We start from the raw sequence: 10,654 nt of genomic DNA, 5'->3' as shown, positions 1-10,654 counted from the left end.
GAACAGCGAAGCTTTGAAAACAGAGGTTTATAGACATTCATTTGAAGGAATCATTTTTTTTCGTATTTTAATGCTAAAAACCTGAACATGAGATTCTGAGTCCAAGCATCTCTCTTCTCTCTTACTGAATCTAGACCTCCCTCTCTTCTCCCTTTCTGTGTCTAGTCCTCCCTCTCTTCTCTCTTTCTGTGTCTAGTCCTCCCTCTCTTCTCCCTTTCTGTGTCTAGTCCTCCTTCTCTTCTCCCTTACTGAGTCTAGTCCTCCCTCTCTTCTCCCTTTCTGTGTCTAGTCCTCCCTCTCTTCTCCCTTACTGAGTCTAGTCCTCCCTCTCTTCTCCCTTTCTGTGTCTAGTCCTCCCTCTCTTCTCTCTTACTGAGTCTAGTCCTCCCTCTATTCTCCCTTATTGAGTCTAGTCCTCCCTCTCTTCTCTCTTACTGAGTCTAGTCCCCTGCCCACCTAAGCTGAGGAAAATGCACTGGTCTCTGAATCTGAGACTGAGAAATAGCAGAGTAGTGGAGGTTTAGAAGCCATGATCCTTCTAAAGAATGTTTGTGATTCCATATAAAACAACAGGCAATTAAAATTACATGATACACTAAAATATTAAAAGTAAGTGTTTCTTATGAAGGAATGGTGTGTGATATTTATTATTTTCCAGTGGTCTTCCTGTGTGTTCGAAATGCTTAAAATAGTCACTTATTGTTTTCATAATGATAAGGGATGCCATAAATGAAAACAAAACAAGCTGGAGCCCCTGCCAGTGTGCACTACCAATGCCACTGAGTATAAATTATTATCCCATAATGTTTCAGTATTTTAAACACTAATGTAACAGTGCTGGATCTATAACAGAGAGATCACCCACACACAGTATTTACTCAACAGAGAAAGCTGTAAAGTAATTACATTAAGTCAGTGTGATGTAAGTCTTAAAGAAACAATGTGACCTGCGTTGACTTGATTAATGAAGTTGGATGCCTTTTACAGAAAGCGATTTGGGAGAATTCACAGTGCAGTGACGTATACAGGGACTTCCTTAGAAATTACATTACGAGCCATTAAGCTTGGGTGTGTGGTGTGAACTGACACCTCCCTCAGCCATGGAAAAGAACTGTTCAAAAGCAGCTTTGTTCTAGGTACCAAAGCATGGAAACTCCCTGACTCCTGGGTCAAAGTGATTATCTGTGGCCAGCCCCGGTTTCTGAGTAGATTATTATCTCTGCTATAAAATACAAGCTATTGTTTTCATTTGAAGATCAATATGCCCAATGTTACCGGTGGGTTGTTCTTTCTGAGGGGACATCTATTATGGTTGGGAAAGCATCATAGCAGCTGGCCAGAGCAGGAAGTTGGGAGATCACATCTCCGCCATGCTTAGGAAGTGGGAAAGGAATGGAGGAAGTAGAACACGGCTATAAAGCCTCAAAGCCCATTCCCCGGGGCTGCAATTCTACATCCTCAGAGTTCCATAGTCTCCTCTATCCACAGGAACCAAGAGTTCAGAGTCTCGAGTCCTTAGGGGAACATCTCCCATTCAAACCACCAAACCAATTTTAAAGATGGATTAAGCTACTTGGACTACTATGTATCTGGTTTATACTGAAGCTTTGAGGTTGTGTTTCTTTAAGGCACTATTAAAACAAAAATAAACAAAACAAAATAAGAAACCCCCTCTTTCCCACTGAATACTTAGAAAGTCCAATACCATATTAATATTGATTTTAACCAGTTTAAATGGCAATGGAACTTGAGTATTTAATATAATTATAAAAACTTTAAATGAAGCAACATAAAAATGTCTTTGATCCTAAAATATGGTAATAGTTTGTGGCACTTCCCCAGTAAAGATTTAGTATAAAATAATCTTTTTTGGTAAGGACCTTAGAAGCTCAATACCTCTGTATATCTGTGTGCAATTCTATGAGAAGATGGCTAATATTACCCTTTTATTTAGAAAAAAAATCACAGAAACCTAGTGATCCGGTCTGAGACACGGTGATCTCACATGTCAGGAGCATGACTGGTGCACAGAAGGGACTTATGTAAAACAAACTGAAATGACTTTACCCCAGTGACAAATAACACAGACATGGCAGAGCTAGCTGGTCACTTCACCTAGAAGCAGTGACCACCAGTGTGTCTCCTGATCTCAGGGCTATAAAACAGGCTCTCAACGTTTGCGATGACTGCATCGGTAACTCGTGGCATGTCAGAATTGGGGACGTCCTTAGAGAACTTGTTTTAATATTAGTTTTGCTCCTGAGAGGGGTGGTAGGAGGAAGGGGAGAGGGAAATCTACTACTTTTGGCCACATAAAAGGCCAATATGCTAAATACATAAATGCTACTTAATTAATTTTAGACCAATTCTTGAAGGTGTGTGCCGCCATCACACCTTTTCAAAGTGAGAGTAAGCACTACATCATAACCCTGAGTAAGGATGGAGTCTCTGTTACCAGGCCTTGTCAAGCATCTTTCCTGGTCACTGGCTCACATCCCCAGGGGTCTGCAACTTCTTGACTTGTCTTTCCCCTGAAGCAAAGTGGAAGACAACAGTGGAGAAGATGCTGGTCTCCTAAAAGACTTAAATTAAGCCATGTACATTTTTCATATCTACCTGGTTCCAGAAACACTTGCAAACTGATTGTGACTACAATGCCGGTATTTTCCATCCCCTGTTGGGTAACCTCCCTCAGCTGTGCACTTTGTACAGTGTCACTTAGTAGCTACGATTGTATTTCTATTATAAGAATGGGAAATCTGAGGTTGAGAAAACTTAAGTAACTTGCCCAATGAGGAGCAAATATGTTTTGCCGAGGTGGTTTTTTGTTTGTTTGTTTGTTTAACGTTTTAAAACCTGTTTTGTGACTGGCTTTTCTGTGATGTCTCTTCTTCCCTCAGTAGAGTGTTAGAGAACTCAGTTTCATGGTCCAAGATCTGAGGTGGGTAGGCTTACCATTCAGAACTTTCATAAAACCTCTGTTGGATACCTCAAAATGTATACCGGCATCCGTATTTATTTCAAGTTAGTTGACACAGCAGTGTCCTAAAGTATGCCAAAATTAGTTATGAATCTAGCTCTTCAAATTCAGGCAGATTTCCTCAAATCTTTCTTACAGAAGAGTTTGAACTCTGAAAAATGTCTTGTACTCAGTAAGCAGCTGATTTAGCAACAGTTACATCACAGTGACCAATCTCATTCTCTTTCCTTTGCTGAACAATGTCTGCTGCTTTCTATTAGCCCCGGGCTGAAATTGAGAATGGAACAGAGCCAGGAACTGCCTGACGATGCCAAGTAGAGAGACTGTTGTCAAGCACAGCCTCCTTCGAAGGGGAGGACCGGACACTGCTCATGTTTAATATGATCGATCCCTAGGGATGTTTTCTGGATAATGAAAATTCTCACATTCACTTTATTTGGAACCAGAATCTTTATCAAGATTAATAGGAGCCAGGAATCTTCCTACGTCAGAAGTTGGAGCAAGCTCAAGAGTCCAACAGCATGGTTACTTGTGCGGGTGGTGACAACACAGTCAAAGCTGGCACTTAGGAAAATCAAAATCAATTTTTGCACTAAAGCACCCACCAAGGCTCACTTCTTTAGGTTAGCAGTGTTAGGTTTGTGAATGCGGAGATGATTAGCTTTGAGTACAGATGACAAATCCTACTGCTGAAGGACACGGGATCATTCTCCCTTTCCACAGTGACACCAATCAGTTCTAATGTGAACTGTAATTCTTCGGTGCCCTGTAATTTTCCTAAAAGCTTCCAGATTGGGAAATGCTGCCGAGACTGACAGCTTCTTTCTCTCTGTCCTCGCACAGCAGGCAGATGTAGAAGTGACAGAAATGTGTCCTGCTTCGTCGTTTAATCTTTTTGATGGATACCACGCTAAAAGATACTATCTCTTTATTGTACAGGAGCTCGGCATTCCGCGCTGTCACAGTTACGTGTCAGTCCTGGAATTTTAAAATGAGCTCCATTATAGCTGATAAGAGCCTTCCCACAGCTCTGTCTGACACTGTCTCTGTCACTGGTAACTCCACTGAAGGAGGTCTGTGTCTATCACATTGTCTAATCCAGTTTTCTTAAAGTGATTATGGACTTGCTGCCTGATAGAGAAAAATGAAATTCAATCCCTCGAGGATGAAATTGTCTTTACTGGCTCCCTTTAGACATACTCCCTACTCCCTTTTTGTTATTTTTCAGAAAATACTTGTTCAGTAAACAGTTCCAAGGGGACCTCAATTAGTCCCGCATCGTCATCATTTTGAACCTTGAGACATTTTAGTCTTCAGTGAAATAGCGTTCTGTGTACTGTTACCCAATTTATTGCCTGAGATTTTAGTATTGTTATTTCTTAGAGAGAGTGGTGGCTTTAGTTGTTATCTAGAATTCAGATAGATTTATATACTTGAAACATTTAATATATATTTATTTTAGGTGTATAATTTTGAATTAATTTACTAGAAGGAGCAACATATGCTAAAATTGTCTCAAAATACTTTGGAAAAGTTCTTTATTGCATCCTTTGGTAGTATTCAACATCTATTGGCTCCATTAAAATGACCACAATACTCTTTCTAATTTCCGTTCCTTCTCACTGCCCCTTTCTAAAGAGAGCTACATTGATCAGGTGAGGGGCAGGGAGATGAATCGGAATGGTTGTAGGATGCAATGCTGGGGACTCAAGCTTGTGTTTACCTTTTTACTGTGTTCACAAAAGAAATTTCTGAGAGAGGAAAGCAATATGTGTCAACTGCAACCTTTGCCAACAGCCTGCATATATTATGTTTACGGCAAACATATTGCAATAGTAAAGAGTTAGCTTTTGTGAGCTACATAAAATATCATTTAGAACAACACTGCTGGAGTGATCCAACAAATAAAACATTCCAAATTAAACATGGATACCTGTATTTTCCTTTTCAAATACTTCCAGATCATCATTTATGCTTCCGTTTTTAATTTGTAAAACTCACTGTGTATTCTATTGTTTTTCTTCTACTCTGTTTTATTGCTTTTAACATTCTTGTTCTGTGTCCATATCACGTATGTATATACTGAGTTCTAGTTCCCTTCCCCCCGTTTCCCTGCCTCAGACTCACTCTTTCTCTTACTGAAACCTTCCTACTTTGAGGTCTTTATTTTCTAGTGCTTTAAAACATTCATTTTTATGAGAGAGTTGTTCTTATCAATCCAGGGAGCAAGTACAGAATTCAGCCAGTTCTGGCATTGTGCTAGGCAGCCCAGTGACTACGATCCCATGTCTCTGGATATGACCCATGTCTTTCAAATGGTGAGAAATGCATCAGACTCAGCTGCTCTCATCAACTTCTTTGTTTCCTGAAAAGAGGGGAGTAAGATGGGACGAGAAAGGTGACATTTCAGAGTGGTTTCACAGGTTGCCCATTAAGACACTTCTGCAATATATTTTTAAGGATAATATATAAGTTGGGTTTCAACCTGTTTGCTATTCTGTAGAACAAGTGGGTGTGTGTATATCAAATTCAACAGATATGAGCAATTTGTATGGCTTGTATCCATGTATCTACCTATTCACAATTTCTGCAATTTTATACTCCTCATCTCTAAGCTTCATCTAGTACTGTCTCCTTTGTGGGGACTGTTATTTTAGGTGATGAATTTACTATTTTTTCTGTTGTATGGAGGTATCTTTAAGTTAATTCTAAATGTTATTTTCCTTAGCATAAAAATCTACTGTTTTAAGCCCACTAAATAGAATAATTAATTTTTATTTGATGAGAAATAATTTCTATTCCAATTATTGCTATTTGGAAGATCAGTGTCTATTTCTCTCTGGTTGCCTTGAAACTGCTATTTTAGATTTCTTTTGTTTGTTTGCTTGTTTGTTTGTTTCTTGAGACAGGGTTTCTCCGTACAGCCTTGGCTGTTCTGGAATCAGTTCTGAGGAGCAGGCTGGCCTCAAACTCAGAGATCTGTCTGTGTCTGCCTCCTGAATGCTGGGGTTAAAAGCATGTGCCACCATGCTTCATTTTAGAATGTTTTTCCTGAAGTTTACCTATGATGTGTACAAGTGGATTTCCTTATATTTCTCATGTGGTGGGTGCTGTTCATCAGTTGGGATGAATGTGAGTTTGCCCCAGTCACTGTGTTTCCCATGATCCTTACGTCGTCTCTGTTGCTACGTTTCGTTTACTGATTTCCTTGTTGTTCACTTTAAAGTGTTTCTCCAGACTCACCTCTCTGCTGCCTGATACCATTTAGCAGTGCTCAGGTTTAAGTTACCCATTTTCATTTAGATCTAAAGTTTAGTTATTAGAAGTTTGACCTACAAGATGTATATCATGTCCTCTTTTCAAATATTCTATGCAGATTTTTCTATTTCAGATTTTTGTTGAAAATTTTGCTTATATTTTTTTACCTTTGGAACATGACCCCATAGCTACTGCAAAGGCTTTCATTAGTTCAAAACTATGGTCCAGGCTCTGTGTCTGATTGTTCCTTGTTCCGGCATCTTCGCTTGCATTGTGGTCCTTAAGTGTCTGTTTGGGATTTGCTTCCAGATGCTTTATTTGGAAGAAGAAGAAAATGCTTGTAGAAATAATCTGAGACCTATATGATTTTATTTTCCTCCATATTTGCTTCCATTGCATACATATGGGGACATTAATCTCTAACCTGGTATTATCTAAAACTGGTTTCAGAATTTCCTGATAATTTGACGTCAGGCTTTTGTCCGTTTGAAGCTGGTTTAGATCTAGATCACTCTTGCTCCTCTGCATAAACCAGCTACAGCCGTACACATGTATAGTGTTTTACCAGTTACTCCTCTCAGCCTGGGCTTCATCTCCTGTCCTTCAAATTCCTGGGGCTGATGAAGCCGATACTCAGCCACTTAGTGACTGACAAGTGTCCCAGTGAAAGTAGTTCTGACTGTTTGGCTCATAAGAAAGTTCTATCTTCCTAAGGCTCAGGGAGCATTGCAGAAAAGGGGTGGAAGGAATATAAGAGCCCAACGATGAGAAGGAGCACTGTGAAATGCTGTCCTTTGGCTATGACTGCTCATACAAATGCACAGTAGCTACAATCAAGAGAGTTAAACATTCCAGAATGAGGGATGAGGAGCTCCTGAGACCCTGCCCCTTGCTGAAGAGCTGTTGGTGATTTATGGCAGCTAAAAGAGTGAGCTTCTCCTTGAGGAGTACCTATTAATTTGTTGCCCATTTCCCCGTAGAGAATCCAACACTAATGTGCATATGGGTGGCACTAACTGTCTCACTGGTTAGTAAAAAGGAAGACACTTGATTGGTCTGGGCATGAGTGTTCAGTTGTGGTTTTGTGTAATGGTCTCTGCTTTCTAAAAAGAGAAGCTTCTTTGATGAAGGTGAAAACTACACTTGCATCTGAATATTTGGAGGTAGGGACTGCAGATGAGAGAGAACATTCAGTATTTACCTTTCTGGGTGTGGGTTACCTCACTCAACATAATCTTTTCTTATTCCATCCATTTCCCTACAATATCATGCTTGCAGTTTTCTCCAGTGCTATATAGCCTTCCATTGCATGCACACTACATTTTCTCTATCCAGTCATCTGTTGAAGAGCATTTAGTCCTTCATTTTGTTTCCATTTCCTGGTTATTGTGAATAGGGAGGCTATAGACACTGCTGAGCATCTGCGGAGTAGAAGGTCAAGTCCTTTGGGCACATGCCAGAGAGTGTTATAGTTGGGTATTGTGTATATTTATTTAAGTGTTTGAAGTCTCACCATACGGATTTCTAGACTGGCTCCACCAATTTTCATTCCCACAACCAATGAATGAGAGCTGCCATGCCCCAACATCCTCACCAGCATTTGTTGTTGTTTATTGATCTTAGCCATTCTGACCAGGGCAAATGAAATTTCAAAGTTGTTTTAATTTGCATTTCTCTAACTGCTAAGGATGCTGAACACTGTTGAGGAATTCCTTAACCATTTTTATTTCTGTTGGAAACCCTCTGTTTTGTTCCCTAGCCCATTGCTTCATGGGCTATATGATACTTGGAAGTCCAATGATTCCAATGAATCATTTTTGTTCTTCAGAATAAAAACCAAGGGCTTGAACCAAAAACTCATCAAGCCAAGTTAATGCCAAGCTTCTCCAAACACATAGAAACCCCCGACTCACACTACAAAGTTTGTGATTATCACCCAAAAACCCAAGACACAGAGTTTTCAACTGAAACTTACTGAGAGTATATTTTACATAATTCCTGACCAAAGATTTTCAAACACCTCTGGAACCAAGTGGCTTTGTGGAGATGTATAACAAAGAGACACTATTTTCACTTAAAGGTACACACTTATCTTTTGAAAACATACTTTCTGTAAATAATTCATGTAGCAACTTTTAATGCCCAGTTAAAGTCTAGGAGTTGTGTACTTTTAAGTGATTTCAGAAATAATTGCTTTTTCCTATTTTGTGTTTGCAAAACCAATGATAATTAGACCTCAGTGGGCAAGAGAAATTGAAGTTCTGAGGTTTTGATAAGTGAAAACATACACAGCATACCCCCCCCCCATTCATGACCCTGCAGAATGATGAATTAGAGGATAGTCTATCAACTATTGCAGAAAAGAAACTATAAATACTTGTGAAAATCAATAACAAGGGCTCATGCAATACAATCTAAATTCATTCAGCAAAATGAAACACAAAATTCTAACCATAGAAAATGCTGTACCTGGAACTTGGGAGTTCATGAAATGGAAAAGTACCATGTTCGTGTTCAGATGAACAAGAATTAAGCCAAGATATGATATAAGTAAATGGCATCCTGGAATTAAAAGTAACAGCAAGGGAAAAAAGGCAGTCAGTAATGTGATAGTTCCTTTTAGCAGTAGACAGAGACTATTACAGAAAGGCACGACTGGACAAAATACCTAGAATAAATGATCATGGATACCAAGTCCCAGACAAACATCTACAATACAATACCTACACCTGAGTCTCAAGAAATATCATGGAAGAGGAGGCAGGAAGATTGTAAGAGCCAGAGGACTGAGAAGTCTGCTATAAGATTTTTGTCAGAGCCTGCCCCACGTGATATATATATATCACCAAAACTAGATAAGATGGATGAAGCTAAGAAGTGCTGACAGGAACCGGATGTGGATCTCTCCTGAGAGACACAGACAGAATACGGCAAATACAGAGGCGAATGCCAGCAGCAAACCACTGAACTGAGAACGGGGACCCCCGATGGAGGAATTAGAGAAAGGTCTGAAGGAGCTGAAGGGGCTCGAGACCCCATATGTACAACAATGCCAAGCAACCAGAGCTTCCAGGGACTAAGCCACTACCCAAAGACTATACATGGACTGACCCTGGACTCTGACCTCATAGGTAGCAATGAATAGCCTAGTAAGGGCATCAGTGGAAGGGGAAGCCCTTGGTCCTGCCAAGGTTGGACCCCCAGTGTAGGAGATTGTTGGGGGGTGGTAATGGAGGGTGGATGGGCAGGGGAACACCCACATTGAAGGGGAGAGGGAGGGGTTAGGGGGCTTATGGACAGGAAACTGGGAAAGGGAATAACATTTGAAATGTAAACAAGAAATATCCAATTTAATAAAAATGGAAGAAAAAAAGATTTTTGTCTTCTGAAAATGACAAGTGTCAGAACATGGCCAAAGAATGGAGTCCTCTGAGGAGAATTCTGAGTGCTTGTGAGAATGCTCTCAGGAAACGGAGTCTTATGACCTCAGTTTCCTCAACACCCAGAATTGTTCTTGGAGTGTGGGTTTGTGCACCTCACAGGTGTAGCTGTGGAGTAAGTTTAATTCACACAAGTCATTATTGCTTGGTGTAATTGTATCTCTTGGGAAAACATGATTTTGTCCCAGGCAGGTTGTTTCTGTGATTGTATACAGATGAACTCATGAGAACTTATTCAGATTACCTCTCTTAACTCTCAGAGTATAAATTATCTGGTGCTCTGAATAAAGTTAGCTATTGCATATGACTTTAGTCTGCCTCATTTATCAGTTCTACTCTCCCTCCCTGCAGTGTCTCCAGAGCAGAAAAAGACAGAGAAGCAGACAGAGACGCTACATCCATGAAATCTTAACATTATGGTTGTGTGAACAGGACCTGGACAAGACAATACTAGCTAGCATGCTAACGTAGATGTAGAAATATAATGGAACTCCACTCCTAGATGAAGAGCTCTGTGCCTGCTCAATAGAGGAAGAATTAGTATTTCACAGGGATGAGACTCCTACCGTGTTATTTAATATCAAGTGATCAGCCCACTTGTTATATGTGTTGTGTATATATTCAATGGTATTAGCAGGTTGCATTTATGTATTTATTCACATGCATATATGCACTAATAGTTTTTAAAAAAAGAGGCTATGAATTTGAGAACTGAGTTGGGGGAGACATGGAAGGGGTTTAATGGAGGAGATGGGGAGAGAAATAGTATAATTATATTTTAATTAAATTAAACTTTGGGGGTGATTCAGAACAGGGCAGGGAGTAGAAGGCGTGGGGTGCTGAAGGATTCAAATACATTCCTGTAATGAATGGTGGCAGCCGCAGATCTTACTGCCAGCCGAAGACAGAGCAGGCACAGCAGCTGAGCCAGTGCTACAACATTTTGCCCTCTAGCCAGCGTTTTCTGGGCAGTCTG

This window comes from Rattus norvegicus, chromosome 4, assembly GCF_021556685.1.
Source record: "Rattus norvegicus strain SHRSP/BbbUtx chromosome 4, alternate assembly SHRSP_T2T, whole genome shotgun sequence".
Lineage (NCBI taxonomy): Eukaryota > Metazoa > Chordata > Mammalia > Rodentia > Muridae > Rattus > Rattus norvegicus.
Note: the sequence above shows the minus strand (reverse complement) of the source record.